Source organism: Theropithecus gelada, chromosome 1 (genome assembly GCF_003255815.1).
Source record: "Theropithecus gelada isolate Dixy chromosome 1, Tgel_1.0, whole genome shotgun sequence".
Lineage (NCBI taxonomy): Eukaryota > Metazoa > Chordata > Mammalia > Primates > Cercopithecidae > Theropithecus > Theropithecus gelada.
Genome location: NC_037668.1, coordinates 24,031,541 through 24,055,091, shown reverse-complemented (window position 1 = coordinate 24,055,091; position 23,551 = coordinate 24,031,541). Strand labels below are relative to the sequence as shown.

The 23,551-nt window shown below is 36.6% G+C and overlaps 1 pseudogene; it reads right to left on the bottom strand.

Annotated features, from left to right (window-relative positions):
- Positions 1–399: 399 nt before the first annotated feature.
- LOC112636782 lies at positions 400–2,567 on the bottom strand (annotated as a pseudogene).
- Positions 2,568–23,551: the final 20,984 nt, after the last annotated feature.

The following is a 23,551-nucleotide window of genomic DNA, read 5'->3' as shown; positions in this document are numbered from 1 at the left end:
TACAAAAAGTAACAAATACTTTTCTTCTAAACATCAAGGTATAGCTCAGGAACACTTGGATAACAAGATGTGGCCTACTAAGGAATACGAATTAATAGCTAAACACTTTAGACCACAAAGTGGACATCATGTTACATACATCCTACAACACACATTGCCTCTGTCTGTTAAAATAAGCCAATGTGAAGCTAAAAAAAATTACTAGCTCTGCTTTAGTACTTAAGGTATCACAGCATCACTTAGAAGTAGAAAGAAATCTTATCTTCCCCTTAAAGTAGTTGTCATGCCATACAGACTTTTAAATGTTAACAAAAAACAAAGAAAAATATCCTTGAAAATATATTATCAGAGGAATTGTAGAGTACTGAACCAGTGTTTAAGTCATCCTTTAGCTGGAGTTTAGTCTATTTCTTCCATGCATGATGTGTCATCATCTCCTTCAAGGGGTGACATTTCTTCAGTAGTATCATCAGCAGTCGGGTCATTTTCATCAATACCCACACCAAGTTTGATCATCCTGTAGATCCTGGGGATCTTCCAGACCAAAGTCCGAAGACAAAAGAGCAGTTTCGTAAAGCAAGATGACCAGATCCTGCACAGACTTTACTTATCTGCCTCTGCCTTTTGCCTTAAGGTCTCAGTAATGGAATGGTCAGGGTTTATCTCCAGGTGTTTCTTTGCTGTCATGTAACCCATTGTTGATTTGTCTCTTAGGACTTGAGCTTTCACAATTCTTTCCATGTTTGCTGTCCAGCCATATGTGCTCGTGACAATATAGCCTGGAGATGTTGCCAGTTTGACACAACCACCTTTACAACTTTTTTCTCCAACATGTCTTTCATGATTTTGCAGATGTTCTCAAACTTTGTTTTTTTCTCTTCCTGTTTCTTTTTGTCTTCTTCATCCTCTGGAAGTTCCAAGCCCTCTTTGGGGACTGACACTGAAGTCTTCCCCTCAAATTCCTTCAGTGTTGGACACAGCACTCATCAATTGGCTTGATCATATAGATCACTTCTAAGCTATGTTTCCAAAGATGTTCCACAAAGGCTGAGTTAGCTACCTGGTCTTTGGTCTCACCTGTGATATATTAGATATGTTTCTAGTTTTCGTTCATTCTGGTGCAGTAGTCCTTGAGATAAACCATCTCATCACCAGAAGCAGATGTATAGTACCTTAACAGCTCTGAAAGCTTCTTCCAGTGTTGAGAGTCTTCGAATATTTCAAGCTTTATGCTTTTAGAGAACTGCTCATAGAACTTCTTGTAGTTCTCTTTATCTTCTGCCAGTTTGGTAAAGAGTTCTAAGAATTTTTTGATCAAATTCTCCATGATAACTTTCAGAATTTTGCTTTGTTGCATCATCTCACAGGAAATATTTAAAGGGAGATGCTTTGAGTCCACCACCTTTCTACTGAAGTTCAGATATGCAGGGATTAGCTCTTTACAGTTATCCATGATGACAACTCTGTGTACACACAATTTGATGTTGTTCTTTTCCTTTCTCTTTTCAAACAGGTCAAAAGGAGCATGTTGTGGGACAAATAGAAGGGCTCTGAAGTCCAAGTGTCCTTCAACTGAAAAATGCTTCACTGCCAAGTGATCTTCCCAGTCACTGGTCAAGCCCCTGTAGAATTCTCCTTACTCCTCATTAGTAATACCATCGGCATTTCTGGTCCAGATGAGCTTTGTTTTGTTGAGTTTTTCTTGATCGATGTACTTTTCCTTAATCTTTTTATTCTTTTTGTCACTATCCTTCTTTTCTTCTTTGTCTTCATCAGAACCAACATCTTCAATTTCAAGTTTGTCTTCGGACTCTTTCTCTTCTTTTTCTTTTTATTCTTCTTTATCTTCCTTTTCTTCAGCTTCATCATCGCTGACTTCCTTATCACTTTCCTTCTCCACAAAAAGAGTAATGGGATATCCAATAAATTGTGAATGTTTCTTCAAAATCCTTTTTATTCTTTGTTCCTCCAAGCACTCAAAATTTGGTCTTCCTTCAGGTGTAGGATAACCTTTGCTCCACGACCCATAGGTTCACTCGTCTGTCCTCACTGTGAATGATCCCCCTGCTGAAGACTCCCAGGCATATTGCTCATCATCGTTATGGTTGATGATTACTGTTACTTTCTTGGCAACCAAATAAGCAGAATAAAAAACAACCCTGAACTGGCCAGTCATAGAGATATCTGCATCAGCCTGCAAAGCTTCCATGAACACTGGTCCCAGACTTGGTGATAGTACCAAGGTTATTGATCAAGTCAGTCTTAGTCATTCCAATTCCACTGTCCACAATAGTGAGGATTTGATCTTCTTTTTCTTTGTTTGGTATAAGGGTAATATGCAGCCCTTTCCCAGAGTCTAATTTACTGGGATCCATCAACCTTTCATATTGGATTTTGTGCAATGCATCTGATGAATTTGAAATTAGTTATCTCAGAAAGATCTATTTGTTTGAATAGAAAGTAGTGATGATTAGTGACATCAACTGGGCAATTTCTGCCTGAAAGGTGAACATCTCAACCTCCTCCTCCTCTATCGGTTGGTCTTGGGTCTGGGTTTCCTCAGGCATCTTGGCTAAGAGACTGCACGGCCTCCACAGCGCAGCAGCACCAGGATGGTGAGGTACCTTGGCTTTTTCTTTTCTTTTCTTTTCTTAAAATCCATTCAGCCACTCTGTATCTTTTGATTGGAAAATGTAATTCATTTACATTTAAAGTAATTATTGATAGGTAAAGGACTTACTACTGGCATTTTGATTTTTGCTGACTGCTTTGTAGTTCTTTTCTTTCTTTTTTCCAATCTTCCTACCTTTCTTTATAATTTGTTGAATTTTGATAGTTGTATGCTTTGATTCATGTCTCTATTTTTTGTGTATCAACTAGAGGTGTTTTTTTTACTTGGTTATCATGGGGCACATATAAAACATCTTATAATTATAACATTCTAATTTAAGTTGCTAACAACTGAAATTGCATACAAAAACTCTATGCTTTTACTTCACTCCATCCACTTTTTATGCCATTCATGTCATACTTTCATCTTTCTAGATTGTGTATTCATTACCAATGTCTTCTTTTGAGAAGTGTTTGTTCATATCCTTTGCCCACTTTTTGATGGGCTTGTTTGTGGGTTTTTTTTTGTAAATTTGTTTGAGTTTTTGTAGGTTCTGGATGTTAGCCCTTTCCAGTTGGGTAGATTGCAAAAATTTTCTCCCATTCTGTAGGTTGCCTGCTCACTTTGATGGTAGTTTCTTTTGCTGTGCAGAAGCTCTTTAGTTTAATTAGATCCCATTTGTCAATTTTAGCTTTTGTTGCCATTGCTTTTGGTGTTTTAGACATGAAGTCCTTGCCCATGCCTATGTCCTGAATGGTATTACCTAGGTTTTCTTCTAGGGTTTTTATGGTTTTAGGTCTAACAGTTAAGTCTCTAATCCATCTTGAATTAATTTTCATATAAGGAGTAAGGAAAGGATCCAGTTTCAGCTTTCTACTTATGGCTAGCCAATTTTCCCAGCACCATTTATTAAATAGGGAATCTTTTCCCCATTTCTTGTTTTTGTCAGGTTTGTCAAAGATCAGATGGCTGTAGATGTGTGGTATTATTTCTGAGGACTCTGTTCTGTTCCATTGGTCTATATCTCTGTTTTGATACCAGTACCATGCTGTTTTGGTTACTGTAGCCTTGTAATATAGTTTGAAGTCAGGTAGCGTGATGCCTCCAGCTTTGTTCTTTTGGCTTAAGATTGTCTTGGCAATGCAGGCTCTTTTTTGATTTCATATTAACTTTAAGCTGCTATTAAAGCAGCTTTTTCCAATTCTGTGAAGAAAGTCATTGATAGGTTAATGGGGATGGCATTGAATCTATAAATTACCTTGGGCAGTACGGCCATTTTCATGATATTGATTCTTCCTACCCATGAGCATGGAATGTTCTTCCATTTGTTTGTGTCCTCTTTTATTTCACTGAGCAGTGGTTTGTAGTTCTCCTTGAAGAGGTCCTTTACATCCCTTGTAAGTTGGATTCCTAGGTATTTTATTCTCTTTGAAGCTATTGTGAATGGGAGTTCATTCATGATTTGGCTCTTTGTTTGTCTGTTATTGGTGTATAAGAATGCTTGTGATTTTTGCACATTGATTTTGTATCCTGAGATTTTGCTGAAGTTGCTTATCAGCTTAAGGAGATTTTGGGCTGAGACAATGGGGTTTTCTAAATATACAATCATGTCATCTGCAAACAGGGACAATTTGACTTCTTCTTTTCCTAACTGAATACCTTTTATTTCTTTCTCTTGCCTCATTGCCCTAGCCAAAACTTCCAACACTATGTTGAATAGGAGAGGTGAGAGAAGGCATCCCTGTCTTGTGCCAGTTTTCAAAGAGAATGCTTCCAGTTTTTGCCCATTCAGTATGATATTGGCTGTGGGTTTGTCATAAATAGCTCTTATTATTTTGAGATACCTTCCATCAATATCAAATTTATTGAGAGTTTTTAACATGAAGGACTGTTGAATTTTGTCAAGGCCTTTTCTGTATCTATTGAGATAATCACGTGGTTTTTGTCTTTGGTTCTGTTTATATGCTGGATTACATTTATTGTGTTTTAACTTTAATAATAGAATTTAAAATGATTTACACAGCATATTTACAGTATTAGATTATTCCAGATTTGACTATTTACTTTTACTAGTGGCTTTTTAAACTATTAACTTGTTAAAAATGTTTTATGTTATTTATTTCTTTATTTTACATGTGATGTTGCTATATTACCCTGGCTGGTCTTACACTCCTGAGTTCAAATGATCCTCCCACCTTGACCTCCCAAAATGATGGGATTAAAGGCATGAGCCACGGCACCTGGCTTTAACATATTTTTGTTACAACTTGAAGAACTCCTTTTAGTATTTATTTTATTTTATTTTACTATAAGTTCCGGGATACAAGTGCAGAACGCATAAGTTTGTTACACAAGTATATGTGTGCCATGGTGGTTTGCTGCTCCTACGAACCCGTCATCTAGGTTTTAAGCCCTGCATGCATTAGCTATTTGTCCTAATGCTCTCCCTCCTCCCCTTGCACCTCAAACCCTGACTGGCTGTGATGTGTGTTGTTCCCCTCCCTCTGTCCATGTGTTCTCATTGTTCAACTCCTACTTAAGAGTGAGAACATGCAATGTTTGGTTTTCCATTCCTGTGTTACCTTTAGCATTTCTTATAACACAGGTCATATGATTATGAACTTCCTTAGTTTCTGTTTGTCTGGGTATGTCTTTATTTCTGCTTCATTTCTGAGAGAGATTTTCTATGTATAGTACGTATAGTATTATTTGGCAGGTTTTTGTTTGTTTGTTTGTTTTTTTCTCTGCTCTTTGGCTATATCATCCCACACCATTCAGGCTTGCAATTTTTTTTTTTAGGTTTCTGTTTGTTTGTTTGTTTGTTTTTGCCAAGTCTCCTGATATCCTTAAAGGGGTTCCCTTTTATGTGACAAGTTTCTTTTCACTTCTGCTTTCAACAGTCTCTTTTTGTGTTTGACTTACGATAAGTTGATTATAATGTGCTTCAGAGTGTTACTGTTGGGGTTGATACTGTTTGGACGTGTTGATTTTCATGAAACTGGATTGAGTCTGTATCTCTCCCATGATTTTGGAAGTTTTCAGCCAGTATTTCTTTAAGCTTTATGTCTCTTTATTTGCTTCTTTTTCCTTCTGAGACACCCACAGTTTATTATTGTTTTTCTAATTTTAATTCATTTTCTATATGTGTGTTTTCTTGCATTTCTTCAAGATCTTTAAGATGATTATTTTGAATTCTTTTTCAGGCAATTCCTAGATCTCCATTTCTTTGTGACTTACTAGTGAAGCTTTACTAGTTTCTTTTGGTGGTGTCATGTTTGCCTAATTTTTCATTATCTGTGTAGATTGCATTGATGTCTGTGCATTGATGTCTGAATAAACATCTTTTCTGGCATTTAAAGACTGCTTTTGGCAGATAAAAGCTTTCTCCTGTTGAGCGTCTATGCTGGTGAGATTGCCTCCAGGATCCTAGTAAAGTAGGTTTTGAGCTAGATCATGTGGCTGCCTCTTCATCTACAATGGGATTTCTGCTTAATAGACCTGTTACCAGGGCCTCCAGTGGGTATGAATTCTGTCTGGTACCCAGGTGGACTGAATTACCTCTGGTACATTGGGCAGTAGGGTTAGTGCTGGAATGAGGATCCATTTTAGAGTCCACAGATGGTAGGCCTGTTACTAGGTTTGTCAATGGGTATGGTTTCCTCCAGGTCTTTGGGAGAGCTCCCATTAAGTGACTGGGTAGGTCCCTTTGCAGGCAGTACTTGTCCTGGCCTGCAGTTGAGAGGAGATGAAGATAAGTCACAGGGTTGCAGTAACGACAAAGATCTGCAGGCCTGCCTCTGAAGTCAAGGTTTGGTGTATCCTCCTGTTGGTCCCTGGTCAGGCAAAACTGCCCTCAGACCATAGCTGAGAGGGAATGAATCCAAGTTACAGGGCTGTGTCAGGATCTTCTGCGAGACTGAGAGCAGCGGTCCTGCCTCTGAGGATCATAAACAGGCTTGTCTTTCTCTATGTTCTTGATTGGGCAAGCCTACACTCAGACCACAGTTATTAATTCCTGGAGCTGAGTTTCAGAGTCATTTCAAGTTCCACACTTAGCACCGAGGTCAACAAGCTTATTATCTGCAGCACTTGTATATGTGACTCCTCCTGGGCTCCTTGACAGATGGCAAAATAAGGCTGTATCCAAGGCCACAATAAAACAAGGCCATTGCTAGGTCTAGAGCTGGGACCACTGTTTGCAGATCTCCCCCTCAAAATGGCTTTCCTACATCATGATCTTCACTAGGATTTCACAATCTCCTATCTAAAACCTAAGGCTCCCACAAATGTATTCTCCCATTGATGGCTGTGAAATTATTGTTGCTGCTGAGGAACATAAGCAGTGGACTTTCTATTTCACCATCTTTCTCTCGTTTTTGTCTCTCACTATTTTTATAATTTTCTTTTTTTCTTTCTTTTCTTTTTTTTTTTTTTTTTTTTGAAGGAGTCTCGCTCCGTCGCCCAGGCTGGAGTGCAGTGGCGCAATCTCGGCTCACTGCAACCTCCACCTCCTGAGTTCACGCCATTCTCCTGCCCCAGCCTCCAGAGAAGCTGGGACTATAGACGCTAGCCACTACACTTGGCTAATTTTTTGTATTCTTTAGTAGAGACGGGTTTCACTGTGTTAGCCAGGATGGTCTCGATCTTCTGACCTCGTAATCCGCCTGCCTTGGCCTCCCAAAGTGCTGGGATTACAGGCGTGAGCCACCGCACCTGGCCAATATTTGAATTATTGTATGTTCTAGCATAATTTTGGTTTCTTTCTGCTTGAAATATGTTGAGATTTTTGGGTTTGGGGGTTTATATGGGATCTCAATTACATGAATATTTGATTGTTTGGCACTTTACCATAGGTCATCAAGCCTCTGCTTTTGTTTTGTTGTTGTTATTGTTGTTATTTGGGGTTTTTGAAGTTTTGCTATTATTACGGGTTGTTTCCATTGCTATGTGTTTAAGTTAATCGATCTTTTCTTTGGCAGTGTCTGCAGCTAATCCTACTTAGTGTATTTTTAAAATTCAGATAATATTTTTTATTTCTATAAATTATACTTGATGGCTGTTGGGAATATAAACTCTTCTTTGTGCGAGCTCTAGGACTTGTTTAGTCTATTGCTTCCAGTAGTCGTTCATATTCTACAAGAAGTTTACTCTAACAAATGTACGAATTAGCACTCTTCCAAAGATTTGAGGAGATCCATTTGCAGCTATTAAACCTCCCTCTGTGTGTGCTAATCCCTTCTCTCTAGTTTTCTGTCTTGAAATGGTCCCTTTGTCTTCTCTATACTCTAATCTTTATTTAATCTAGTCTCCTTAATACTCTATCTAATCTAGTCTTCTCCATAATCTTTATCTAATCTAATCCTTAATTCAGTAAGACTACTTGATATATTTTGGTGTCCTCTGCTGCCTGTCTCTCTCTCTCTCTTTTTCTCTCTCTTTCTATATATATACATGCATAAATATACACACACGTATATACACATATAGAGCTTTTATTATTCTATCAGTTATGCCTCAGTATTATCCAATATTATCTTGGTGTTTTTATATTTTTAAATATAAGAAGTATACACATTTTTTATATTTAAAATATTTCAACATATTTTGTCTCACTCCATCAAGGTCACACAGTGTCCAGTACCAAAGTCCTATGGAATTACTTATATTCAACTGGATAATACTGAGACATAAGTGTTGGAATAATTCCAGCTGAAGGTAATCAAGGGCTGTTCATTTCCATCTTCAATTTTTCTTCAGAACTAAAATTAGGATTGTCTAGGGTCTGTTACTGGGGTCCACACCTCTTTGCTTTGTACTCTGCAAATATTTTCTAAGTCATAACATGTGGAAATCACTTATTTCTCTTTTCTCAAGAATAACAGTCTTATTCTGTCTCGTCTAATGTCTACACACTGTTATGTCACATATTTTTCTAACTTTTAGTTTTTTAAGGTAGAAAATTAAGTACAATTTACATTAATCCATCTTGATAGGATTCTGTATCTTACTGATATTCATTAACTACCCAATGCCTTTTACATAACACATTTTTGAATATTTTAATTGTAAAATAATTAGAAAAGGAGGCAACAGAAAAAGAAAAAAAGCATTACTTAAAATGTGTATAAATAGAATTTTCAACAGTTTTTACTTAATAAAAGAAACCAGCACAAAGTCCCAAATTGTGTTAGAAGAATATGTAGGTCTCCTGATCCCTGCCTAGTGCAACAGTGTTTCACTTCAAGATGCTTCTCAGGTGAGCTCATCCTGTTTTTTGTTGAAAAAACACTGTTGAACAAATACTGCAGCTTAGAAGGTGCCACTTCAGAGCACATCCAGAAATCCTAGATTGTTTTTCTTTTTAGCCCTATGGAATTCTCACCTATATACTGGCTTTATGCCTAAGAGAAGGTACTTCATATATTGTGTTACTACTGGTTCAATAGGAATAATAATAGGGTATGCAACAAAAAAGAAAACAAGAAAAAAGAAAACTACTCTCTTACCTGAGTGAGATTTGGGGGAAGTAAGTAGTAGATTCAATATTTTGAAAGCAGAACAATTTGATTTTTCATTGTTATAACTTCCATTGTCAAACTCAAAATACAGTTGATGAAAGAGTAAATAATTGATAGACTCTTAAAAGCAACTTTATTTATTTATTAAATTGCTATTAGTCAGTCAATTCTCTTCTTTATTTTCCAATATCTATACTAAGACTGCTTTTCCTACCTAAAAATGCTTGACAGGGAGGCTGAGGTGGGCGGATCACGAGGTCAGGAGATCGAGACCATCCTGGTTAACACGGTGAAACCTCGTCTCTACTAAAAATACAAAAAAATTAGCCGGGGGCGGTGGCGGGCGCCTGTAGTCCCGGCTACTCGGGAGGCTGAGGCAGGAGAATGGCATAAACCCAGGAGGCAGAGCTTGCAGGGACCCGAGATTGTGCCACTGCACTCCAGCCTGGGCGACAGCAAGACTCCGTCTCAAAAAAAACTTGACAAATCAAGGGGGTAGTAAGAATGCCTTCCTCTAGGATTAATTGCTTGGCTTCGTTTGAGTTACTCCAGCTTTTTGTTAGCTCTATTACTGAAGGGTAAGTGTGGGAGGATAGAACCAGTCTGAAAGTATCCAACCTGAAAAAAATTTATACAAATTCACTCTCTGTATTTATTAACGGAATGTTAGATTCTTAATCCCTGTTTTTCAAGACAGGGAAAAAAAGCAGAGAAATACCATTCTCTGTATCTTTTCCTATTCATTTACTTTTTAATCATAGTATATTGTTAAAATGAAGAGAAAAGTAAATCTTGACCAACAAAACATGTAATATAAGCATTAAGAATAGTTGTAAACGGCATAATTGCTTTAGAATATTACTGCCACCAAGGAAGTTTATAAGAGATAGGTGGTTGGAGACATGAAAGACTTGACAGAAAGTAATGCCATGGCACTTTTTTCCCTGGTAATAGAAGAAACTTTTCCAGGTACCTCAGGTAATTTCTTACTTTCACTTCATAAGATCATGCCCCATCTACCCACAAGTCCTGCTTCTACCAACCTGATTATTACGAAGTTGCCTCCGTAATCTGGCAATCCAGGTAATTCTTATGGCATTATGAATTAATCTGCTCTAATTCACCCACCAGATTTATATTATTTCCAAGAATATTGTTGTTGTTGTTGTTGTTGTTGTTGTTGTTTTGAGATGGAGTCTCTCTCTGTCGCCCAGGCTGGAGTGCAGTGGCGCGACCTTGGCTCACTACAAACTCCGCCTCCCAGGTTCAAGCGATTCTCCTGCCTTAGCCTCTGGAGTACTAGGGACTACAGGCACGTGCCTTCACGCCTGGCTAATTTTTTCTATTTTTAGTAGAGATGGGGTTTCACCGTGTTAGCCAGGATGGTCTCAATCTCCTGACCTCGTGATCCGCCCGACTTGACCTCCGGAAGTGCTGGAATTACAGGCCTGAGCCACCGCGCCCGGCCCAAGAATATGTTTTTTAAAAGAGTTACCTATTACATTTACATTTATTTACATTTTAGAACTTGTAGATGTTAAAGAAGAACATATTTTCAACGATTCCCATGATGTGATGGAAAGGAAATCAAGCATGAGGGTGTCCAAAATGGAGCCTGTGGAGACTGAGTGATTTCATTTTATTGAGTATCTAAGACAAAGGTATGAAACATCTGACCATATTACCATGATTCACATTCACCCTTTGCCAGGCATCAGTATTCAACCATAGTTCTCTTTGCCATTGAGTATTGGAATCCACGCAACCACTATTAATTGTGTTTTATACAATACAAATACTGTTTACTATCCAAGTCTGGAAGAGATACAAGGAAACAATAAGAGAGGCAACCAGTAGATTGCATATTATAAATGGGATGTGAAAAGACCTTCGTATTCTGAAACTATATGCTAAAATCAAAAACAGTAATTTAAAAGAACAAATTCCAAATACAATATTGTTTTAAAGAATAAAGTTAAACTAAACTAAGCATAATAGGTTTCATAATCATAGGGTTGTAGATATATAACATTAAACTCTTTAGTGTAAGCAACCTAAGGGTAAGAGGAGAGCACACGTGTGGTAGAAGTGATAGAGAAGTAGTGAACTTTAAGCCATATTGGCGTAAAGTTGACTTCCAGAATAAGGAAAGTGATTATCTTAAGTCACCTGCAGTATTACCTCATTTCCTGGTAAGTCATTTTAAGAACACTATTAACAAAATGGAAAGTATCTAAAGAACGTAGATAAAGATAAGAATTTTGAGGAGTCTGTGAACTCAGATATATCATACAGTTCAAAAGCATCTTCAGGTAGGTTAAGTGTTTGATGGAGGCATACATTATGCTTCTTCAAGTATTTGAATTGTTGCTGTGTAGGTTAAATATTATATATAAGCTATACATCGCTAGAGACAATAGGAGCAAAAGGAGGATGACACATAAAAGTGGAACATTGTAACACTTAGAAGTATTTAACAGTGATATAACTCCCTATTGAGCAGTTAACTGAGGCTAGAATGCTGCAGGTGAGAATCCTACAATGACTGAGAAGTGGACATGATAGCCCTGGGTTCTCTCCAACACTGGTAACTCATAATTATATTTAACAAAATGCCATTGTATTGGTTCCATTTTCTTTATAAACTTGTAATGTGCCTCACTAAGATTTTTCTAGACTACAGAGAACTTGTAATAGTTGAACCTTCTATACTAAATTACACCCCCTTATGTTTTACTTATCTGTCACCAAAGAAACTAAAACCATTCTTTAAGTATACCGAGAAATCAAAATATTTACTTGTTCAAGTTTGAAAAGTATTTGAGGCTTGAACCTGATTTTTAATAAACCCAAGTTTAAGACGGCACCCCGCAAAGCTCATTAAAATAATATCGCGGGAAGCATGCACTATGAGGCTAGTAAAGTGATATGTAAATGAAAAAGAAGAGTATTCTTAACATTGTAATTATCACTGTGTCTTCTGAAGTAATGTTTCTGTAGATGTGAAATAATCTTATTATAGCTTTAGGAGGAAATCCTCCTTGGCAAATCACTTTCCAAATGACCATCTGAATGTCCTTATTCTTGAAGCTATACGCCATGGGATTCAACAATGGAGTCACAACTATGTAAGGTCACTGTCACCAGCCTGTTCTTGCTGGATGATTATTTGGCTGATGGCCGCAGTTGGACAAAGAAGGCACAGCCATCATGGACAATGACCATAATAAGATGGGAGGCACAAGAAGAGATAGCTCTTTGCTTGCTTTCACATATGGGATCCTCAGGATGGTGTGAACAATGAAGCCATAGGAGATGCAAATAAAATGAGAAGAACCGTAAGTGCTAGAATTCCATCACTGAAGATGACTAACTCCCTGATGTAGGTATTAGTACAGGCAAGCCAAGTAACTGGTGAGATGTCACAGAAGTAGTGGCTGATCTTGTTTGGGCCGCAGAGAAGCGGTTGAAAAACTGAAACGGAGCCTATGAGTGAGAACAGAAAACCAATCAGAGCACACATTGCTGCCAGTTGTTTACATATCTGCCAGCTCATAAGGACAGGGTAGTGAAGTGGATGGCAGATGGCAACATAGGAATCATAAATCGTCATGCCCAGGAGCATGAAATTAGTGACAGTAAAACCCAGAAAGAAGAACATCAGAGTGGCAGTTAATAAATGAGATTGTTCTGAGCAAAGACAACAGATCTATGAGCATCTTGGGCAGAATGACAAAGGCATAGCATGTCCCAGAAATGGAGAGGATCCCTAGGAAGAAGTATACAGGCATGTGGAGGTTTTGATCCAGGCGGATGACAGTGGCAGTGGGGATATTTCCACTCAGAACAATCAGATATAGGCACAAGCAGACAGAAAAAGGATCTGCTGGATTTCTTCAAGGCTGGAGAACCCAAGAAGCAGAAACTCTGACAGAGAAGTTAGTTTGATTGACTTGGCCCCAGAGATTGGCCTACAGAGAACCAAAATGAAAGAACAGATAGGTTACCCTAAAAGATGCAGAGAGTTAGTTACACTATGGATTGAGAAACAGTAAATCAGAGAAGGAGGTAGAACTTGTAGTAGTAAGTGCCCTACTGATCATATCTATTCATTGTATTGTTTCAAAATACACAGATTATGTTTGTTTCCAGTGACATGTTTACATCTCTTATGGTGTTTAAGTCTAGGTGATCTTTTCGCATTGCCTACTTTAAATAGCAAACAGGAAATTAACATGTTAATTTAATTACTTTATTAAATAAACACACATTTAATAAATACTTATTGTCTATATTACACAGTTTTCTTAGGCTGTATAAGCAAAGTGTAATTCTTAGCAGGAATGATGCTAAAGCATCTTACTTTCTTCACCGAGTGTCTCTCCTCTCCTCAACTGCTCTCCCCAAACGCTCCAATAAAACAATGAGGGTTTTTTCATGCTAAGACTATGTTTTCTCATCTCACAGCATCTCACCTCTGTGATTTGCTCATCTCTTTCCCTCTACCTGGAAAATATTTATCCACTTTGCATTCATTTTTGATGACTCAAATAGAACTATAACATCTGACAACTCTGGTCTCTGAAGATAAGAGTGATATAAGCTTTCCTTTCTTTTAAATTACTTAGCAACTTTCTATTCTATACTAGAGTGAATCACAGAAGATAGATATGAATTTTAAGTTCACAAAGTGCAACTCTAAGTTCATAAAATTAGTTATATAAATTTAATTTTTTTCTTTAGTGCCCAACACAGTGCTATTCACAAAAAATTATTAATATACAATGATTGAATAGTCAATTGCATGATCTTGAAATGCACTTTTGCAAATACCAGAGCATAAAGGCCTTGGGAGTAATTTTGTATTCCCCATAACATCTACAAATTGTTATCTAAAAGCTATTTGTTTAATTAGTTGATTATTAAATATTTTATTATATAAAGGGCATCTGTAAAAGGCATTATTTAAGCTCATGAAGGGTATGATGGAATTTTAAGCCTCGAAAGGAAATTAATGGGAATAAAGAGTCAGTTTGCAACCTACTAGATCACATTGCGTATTTATAATTGTACTGCCCACATTTTGATCTTTCACATAACCTAGAAGTTGTGGAATACGAACCAGATCTAGCTCTCATGGATTTCCCTACTGTGGCATTTATTTTTATTTTTATTTTTTTGTCTCTCAGTCTGGCTCTTCACAAAAGTTTATGTATTAACTGGTGACTAACGAAACAAATAGCACCAGGATCTTCCCTGAGGAGTGCAATTTATTTAGCTCCTCAGTTGCCATCTCTGAAGCTTGTGCAGTAGATGTTTTGTCCACGAAACGTTAGGATAGTGAGATACAAAAACAGCAGAAGGTCTGTAAAGAATGACAAGTTAATTCGCCACTCATTTTTTTACCTCCTCACCGCTTATTAGACATTTCTAATATACATTTGTCACCAGATAATACTGTCATGTGACATTTGAGACTGAAAAATGACTGAACCATTGAAAGCTCATTCTTGACGGAGAGTTATGGGTATCTATTTTTTTCTTTTTCAGTTACCCAGAGAAGCCTTGCTTAAGAAATCAGTCTTTCTGAGATGGCTCATAGAGAAGTAATCAGCGCTATGGACTCAATATAACATATTTCATGGCATTTGCTTGAAGAAGTAGCTTATTGTAGCTCATTTGGTGAGGCTCTATTTTATCTATATACTATCTTCCATTTTTTCAAGCTATCATATACTATCTAACTATCACTGAGTAACTAAACAAACTACAACTCACAGGAGAATAAGAACATTTCTAAAATTATCATGGTGACATGGCAACTTTTCTGTTAGTAAATTCACATACTATCTTCATTCAATTTCCCACATAAAATAATCCAAACAGGGTTATTTTCTTATGTTCCCTAGAACATAGCTATTGTAATCCAGTGAAATCTTCTAACGAGATGAGACTCAAAAATTAATATTATTATACAACCATTTCTATATTGAAATAACACTCTTCTATTCCTTTCTAGTATTAACCTCTCAATGCTCCAAACTGTGTATTCCTATCTGCTCTTCTGATAATTCTGAGAAGCATCCCCCAAAGCATCACTGGAAAACTTTTCTTTAGTCTCTTATTAGGTAGGGCCTCAATATGTTGCTTGGTACTTATACTTTCCAAAACTCCAGGGAATCATTATTGCAATATTATTTTTGGCACAGTTCTGTACTTCTCTCACTTAGCAAAGGGGGTGCAGAAAACACCACAGATCCAAAATCTCACAGGTCTAATAGAAAAATAAAATAAAATAAAAATCAGAAGGTGGGGCACAGTGGCTCACACGTGTAATCTCAGCACTTTGGCAGGCCGAGGAAGGTGGATGATCTGAGGTAAGGAGTTTGAGATCAGCCTGGCCAATATGGCGAAACCCCATCTCTACTAAAAATACAAAAATTATCTAGGTGTGGTGGCAGGTGCCTGTAATCCTAGTTACTCAGGAGGCTGAGGCAGTAGAATCACTTGAATTCAGAAAGTGGAGGTTGTAGTGAGCCGAAATTGTGCCATTGAACCCCAGCCTGGGTAACAAAATGAGACTCCACCTAAAAAAAAATAAAAATAAAAATAAAAAGGAAAATAATGGCATTGGTAATTAGTTGATCATCTCTTCCAAGTTCCCTGGTGGCTCTTAGAGGCTGAAGGCTGTTGTAAATTAAGGAAGTACAAGTGAAGATGGAAAAACCCGTATTACAGGAGATAATGCAGGCCTGTCTTTATGAGGCCTTTTTTTGTGAAGGAGGAGTCTTTTTTTCCTTAGACTTCATCGGGACAAACAAAGTCTTGCTTTATCATTGTCAAAAAAGCAACAAAGTTCTCTCTTTTAGTCTGTCTTCATCTGAAGCCTAACAATTCAGTTGCTGCACCAATGAGAGGAGCATAGGAACACAGCATGAAAGATGGGGAAAAGAGCAATGTTTTGATGACAGAGCTGACACCTTGAATAACATCAGCAAAGAATATATATTTAGAGACTGAAGACAAATTTTGGAGTGCTTAAGTGCAGGTCACAGAAGTGATACTCTGCTTTTTTCCAGCTTTCTGGAGGTGAAAGTATCTTCAATCAAGGCTCCGCCTCAACGTTTGTGAATGGGAGTAAAGCCTTGTGGGTAACCTCCTAGAGGGCTTGACTAGTCCCCCCAAGTTATTCTCATTCTTTCCTGCAACTCCCTAATAGTCTGACTCAAGATAGATTAAAGGGACTTGGGATTGGAGAGAAAACAATTAAGTATCTGTCTACATTTGTGTGCCACTGTTGCGTTACCCTGAATTTGAAATTAGGTTAAAAGTTGAGCTTTTTATTTCTGGACTCAGGTAACACAGTGTATAGATCTTTAAGTTTCCTGGAAATTGCTATTCTTCCTCCTCTATGAGATAATAGAGGAAAAATCTGCCCTCTCTATTATCCCTCTGCTTGTTATGAGTGACTCGCAAGGGGATGGCAGAGAGAACTGAAGGCACTTAGCATCCAGGTCTTCCCCAGCCTGACTCTATTTGTTGCAGTTTCTGTCAGTGGCTCCCAGCAGAGACTTTCCTGGCATTGTTCCCAGCAGGAGCCTTCAGAGCAGCAGAAACTCCCAAATGAGAAGATTCCTGTCTCAGAGTCTTTTTCTTTCCAATTATACTAACCATTGTCACAGGTTACCCATGGAGATCCCACAGCAGCTACTGCTGCTTCCAGCAATTTTTGAATGTTCACGACATGTTTTTTCCATTTGCAGCTGAGTTTGGGGGTTCTTTTTGGACATCTGATCTGCTCAGTGCATCTTCCTAAATAAACATTTCTCCACAGGATGCTGCCCAAGTCCACAGCCTTGGTACTGCATAACTCTATAAATAAAACTGTCCACAAACCTCTAAAGTATCAGAACAGAAATAGACCTGGAAAAAAATACTATCGTTAGTCACATTTATAGAAATACTTCTTGACACAATTTATGGTGAACTCTGGCAGGACCCCAAACCAGTAGCTGCCTCTGATCACATTCTCATATAACTGAGGATAATTTTCCAGGAAATTAAAGATAGCCATTCCTTTTTAAAATTGGAGTTTAACCAGGTTTCTGGTGAACTTAGTATGATACATATTTAATCTCAAATATTCCAATACAGTTCAAGTATGCAAACAAAGAATATCTTTTATTTTTATATTCAGAGAAAGGGACTTGAATTACTTCATTATGCTCAGTCTTCATTCAGAGATCAACCTCTGAAAAACATCCCCATTGTAATTTACTTTCTCTTCTTAACATATATTAGAAATTTCTGTGTAATTATCATTACATGTTTTCCTTTGCATATCTCTATTTTCTGGTTTTGTGGGGTTACTTTTTAATGTTTTGCTGAATGTTTAGCTCCATCATTTAGGATATTGCCTAAAGAAGTAACATATATATTTGTTGAATGAATAACTAAATACTTTTTCTTTCTCTGTTTCACTTGATTAATTTCTTTTTCGTTGACCTGGCTTTATCAAAATTATAGAAAAAAAAGGAGGTAAAAGCCTTAAATATATATTCTTAGCAGTTCAAAAAGCTGAAACATTCTCATCTTATGTCTCCTATATATGAGATTTAATCATGTCTTTTGCAGGGACATGGATGGAGCTGGAGCTATTATCCTTAGCAAACTAACACAGGAACAGAAAACTAACTGCCTCTCACTTATAAGTGAGAGCTAAATGTGTTCTCACTTATAGGTGAGAGCTAAATGATGAGGCCACATGGACACATAGAGGGGAGCAGCACACACAGGGGTCTATTGGAGGGTGGAGGGTGGGATAAGGGAGAGGATCAGAAAAAATAACTAATGGGTACTAGGCTTCGTATCTGGTTGATGAAATAATCCTGCACAATAAACCCCCAAGGCCCACATTTACCTGTATAACAAACCTATACATGTACCCTTGAATTTAAAAGTTTTTTAAAAATGTTCTTTAAGCTAAAAGTTAAAAACAATGTGTGATTGATTTCACAGGCCTTTTTACCCAATCCTGTGGTAAGGAATAGATGGAGTAGGGTTAGTCTCCCAGCTATATATTTGAGAAATTTTCCAGATTGATTAAGTCTTATACTGTAGATTTTTAAAATTCAACTCTAACTAGATTTAGTGTATAAACAGGAAAAGGAACCTTAATCTCCTATATCAAAATATACACCAGAACATCAAATGATGAGCTGTAGGCAAATTGTGGGTTATAGGCTATGGTCATTAAGATTCAGTTTACCTGTTTTCTTAACTATTCTTTGTCTTATCTTTCAACTTCATTCTCTGCCTGGTTTTCCTCATGATACTTAATATGGAAGGAAAAATTGAAGTCACTTTTCTTTTATCTTGCATCTACAGAGAAGCAAAATAATAGGAATCTGTGTGTTGACACTATATTGTGGAAGTTACACTCCATTTCTGCTCCCTCAACTTGTTAAGTATTTAGAGAAAGCTGAAAAAAAAATGTTGGCTCCACCAGCAGCAGCAACGTTTTCTTGATCTGTGGGTTACAGTTATTATCATGTTTTTGAAAGCCATAATTCCAATAATAGTCCCTTCACGGTTTCAAACTTCCTAATAATTTGGAAGCATGTAATTTTTTAAACTAAATATTCTTATTAAAATACTTATCTAGAAATACCATATAAAAATTCAAAAGATTGATTATTAAGCTACACAAAGAGGGACCAGATAAAGGTGAAAACCAACATAAAGAAATTATTAAAACAATTCAGAATATTGATAAAAATTTATTAGAGAGATAAATATCATAAATAAAACCAAATGGAACTTGGTTGATGTCCAAAACCAAATGGAAATGAAAGACATGCTTAGGGAATTACAAAATAGTGAAAAGTTTTAACAATAGACTCAAAGAAGTGGAAAAGAGAATTTCAGAACTTGAAAGCAAGGCTTTTGAATTAACCTAAGCAGACAAAAATAAAGAAAAAAAGAATCAAAAGAAATGAACAAAATCTCCAAGAAATCTGGGATTATCTAAAATATCAAACCTAGGAATAATTGGTGTTCCTCAAGGAGAAGAGAAAGCCAAAACTTTGGAAAACTTACTTGAGGAAATAATTGAACAACTCTTTCCTGGCCTTGCTAGATATTTAGATATCCAAATTCAAGAAGCTCAAAGAACTCCTGGGAAATTCATTGCAAAAAGGTTATAAACAAGGCATACAGTCATCAGGCTACCTAAAGTCAATACAAAGGAAAGAATTCTGAAAGTAATGAGACAAAAGCATCAGATAACCTATAAAGGAAGATCTATCAGAAGAATTCTCAGCAGAAACCCTACAGACCAGAAAGGATTGCAATACTATCTTTAGCCTTCTTAAACAGAATAACTGTTAACCAAGAATTTTATAGCCAGCAAAACTGTTTTCTAAATGAAGGAGAAATAAAGTCATTTTCAGACAAATGCTGAAGGAGTTTTATGCTGCCAAATCAGCATTGCAAGAGCTTCTTAAAGGAGTTATAAATCTTGAAGCACGTGCTCAATATGCACCCAAACGGAACCACTGAAAACATAAAACCCACAGGGCCTATAAAACAATAACACAATGAAAAAAAAAAAAAAAAAAAGAAAAGAAAGTATCTAGGTAACAATTAACATGATGAGTAGAACAGTACTTCATATCTCAATATTAATGTTGAAGGTCAATAACCTAAATGTTTCACTTAAAGCATACAGAATGGCAGAATGGATAAAAGATCATAAACCAGGCCAGACATGGTGGCTCATGCATATAATCCCAGCACTTTGGGAGACCAAGGCAGGCAGATCATGAGGTCAGAGATTTGAGACCAGTCTGGCCAATATGGTGCAACCCCTTCTCTACTAAAAATACAAAATATTAGCCGGGTGTGGTGGTGTGCACCTGTAATCCCAGCTACTTGGGAGGTTGAGACAGGAGAACTGCATGAACCTGGGAGTTGGAAGTTGCAGTGAACCGAAACTGCACCATTGCACTCTAGCCTGGGTGACAGTGCAAGACTCTGTCTCAAAAAAAAAAAAAAAAAAAAAAAAATCATAAACCAAATGTCTGCTGTCTTCATGAAACCCACATTATGTGTAAGGATTCATTATCTTAAAGTAAAAGGGTGGAAAAAGATATCCCACACAAATGGAAACCAAAAGTGAGCAGGAGTAGCTATTCCTTAACCAAATAAAACAGACTTTAAAGTGACAACAGTAAAAAAAAAAAAAAAAAAAAAAATCATTATGTAATAATAAAATGATCAATCCAACAAGAAAACATTACAATTCTAAATTTATATACAACTAACACAGGAGCTCTCAGATTCATAAAACAGTCACTTACTTAAAAAATAAGATAGATGGTGATACAATAATAGTGGGGGAATTTAATACTCCACTGACAGCACTAGATAGATCATCAAGACAGAAAGTCAACACAGAAACAATGAACTTAAACTGCACTCTAGAACAAATGGACTTAACAGATATTTATAGAACATTCTACTCAAGAACTGCAGAATATACATTATTCTCATCAGCACATGAAACATTCTCTAATTTAGACCATATAATAATAGGCCACAAAACAAGCCTCAATAAATTAATAAAAATTAAAATCATATCAAATATCTTCTCAGAGCACTCTGGAATAAAACTAGAAATCAACACCAGAAGAAACCATCAAAACAATACAAATATAAGAAAATTAATTAATATGTTCTGGAGTGATTTTTGTGTTCACCATGAAATCGAGATGGAAATTTTAAAATCCTTTGAAATGAATGATAATAGTGACACAAGTTATCAAAACCTGTGGAATTCAGCGAAAGCAATGCTAAGAGGAAACTTTATAGCACTAAACGCCTACAGCAAAAAGTGTGAAAGAGCACAAATTGACGACCTAATGCCACACCTAGAAATAGAGAAAGAAGGAAATAGAGAAAGAAGAACATAATAAACCCAAAGCTAACAGAAGAAAATAAATAAAAAAGATCAGATTAGAAGTAAATGAGATTGAAACAAAAAATAGAAAAATATCAATGAAGCAAAAAGCTGGTTGTTTGAAAATATAAACAAAATAGATGGCCCATTAGCTAGATTAACCAAGAATGAAGATAAAAGATTCAAATAATCTCAATTAGAAATGAAACTATTGACATTGCAACTGACACCACAGAAATACATAAGATCATTTGAGACTACTATGAACACCGTTATGCATGCAAACTAGAAAACCTAGAGTAAATGGATAAATTCAACCATCCTGGATTACAAAAATATACAACTCTCCCAGATTAAATCAGATTAAATCAGGAAAAAAATAGAAACCCTGAACAGACCAATAACAAGAAGTGAGACTGAATTAGTAATTTACAAAATTCCCAACAAATAAAAGCCAAGGACCAGATTAATTCACCTTTGAATTTTACCAGACATTCAAATAAGAACTGATACCAAACCTGCTGAAACTATCCCAAAACACTAAGAAAGAAGAATTCATCCCTAAATCATTCTATGAAGGGATTATCACTCTGATACCAAAAGCAGGAAAGGACATAACAACAACAAAATAACTATAAACCAATGTCCCTGATGAAAACAGATGCAAAAATTCTCAACAGAATACTAGCTAGCCAATCCAATAGCACATCAGAATAATATATCATGATCAAGTGGGTTGCATCCTCTGGAAGCAGACTGGTTTAATATATGCAAGTTAATAAATGTAATACATCACATAAACAGAATTAAAAACAAAAACCATATAATCATCTAAATAGATGCAGAAAAGCATTAAATAAAATACAGCATCTCTTTATGCTAAAAAAACCCTCAATAAATTGCACATAGAAGAGATTTACTTCAAAATAATAAAAATGATATATGACAAACTGATGGTCAACAATTCACTGAATGGAAAAAGTTGAAAGCATTTTTTTCTGACAACTGGAACAAGACAAGAATGCCACTTCCATCACTTCTATTCGACATAGTACTGAAAGTCCTAGCCAGAGCAATGAGGCAAGAGAAAGAAATAAAGGACATCCAAATTGGAAAAGAGGAAGTTAAACTATTGCTGTTCCCCTATGATATAGTTGTATGCAAAGAAAGTCCTAAAGATTCATTGAAAAGGTTCCTAGATTTGATAAGCAAATTTAGTAAAGTCTCAGGTTACAAAATTAATGTACAAAAATCAGCAGCACGGCCGGGCGCGGTGGCTCAAGCCTGTAATCCCAGCACTTTGGGAGGCCGAGACGGGCGGATCACGAGGTCAGGAGATCGAGACCATCCTGGCTAACACGGTGAAACCTCGTCTCTACTAAAAATACAAAAAACTAGCCGGGCGAGGTGGCGGGCGCCTGTAGTCCCAGCTACTCGGGAGGCTGAGGCAGGAGAATGGCGTAAACCCGGGAGGCAGAGCTTGCAGTGAGCGGAGATCCGGCCACTGCACTCCAGCCTGGGCGACAGAGCGAGACTCCGTCTCAAAAAAAAAAAAAAAAAAAAAAAAAAAATCAGCAGCACAGCTATACACCAGCAACAACAAAGCTGAAAATTAAATAAAAACTTAATCACTTTTACAATGGCTGAAAAAAAAAGAAACCCTAGGAATATTATTAACCAAGGAAGTGAAAGATCTCTACAAGGGGAACTATAAAACACTGCTGAAGGAAATCATAGATGACACAAACAAATGCAAACACATCCTATGCTCATGGCTGGGAAGAATCAATATCATGGAAATGTCCATACTGCCCAAAGCAATCTACAGATTCAATTCAATGTCCATCAAAATATTAACATCATTTTTCACGACAGTAGAAGGAAACAATCCTAAAATTTATATAAAACAAAAAAGCGACTTAACAACCAAAGGAATTTTAATCAAAAAGAACAAATCTGGAAGCATCATTTTATCAGACTTCAAATTATACTTCAAGGCTATAGTTACCAAAACAGAAAGATACTGGCATACAAGTAGTACCAAACAAATTAGCAAGAAAAAGAAATAATCCCATCAAAAAGTGGGCAAAAGACCTGAATGGATATTTCTCAAAAGCAGGGATGCAAATAGCCAAGAAACATATGAAAAAATGTTCAAATCACTGATCAACAAGGGAACACAAATTAAAACCACAATGAGATACCACTTTACTTCTACAAGATGGCCATTATTAAAAAGTCAAAAAACAATAGATGTTGATGTAGATTTGGTTAAAAAAAATTAAAAAGGAACACTTATACACTGGAGGTTGAAATGTAAATTAGTACAACCTTTGTGGAAAACAATATAGAGATTCCTTAAAGAGCTAAAAGTAGATCTACCATACAATCCAGCTATCCCACTACTGGGTATCTACCCAAAGAAAAAGAAGTCATTATATGAAAAAGACACATGCATGCATA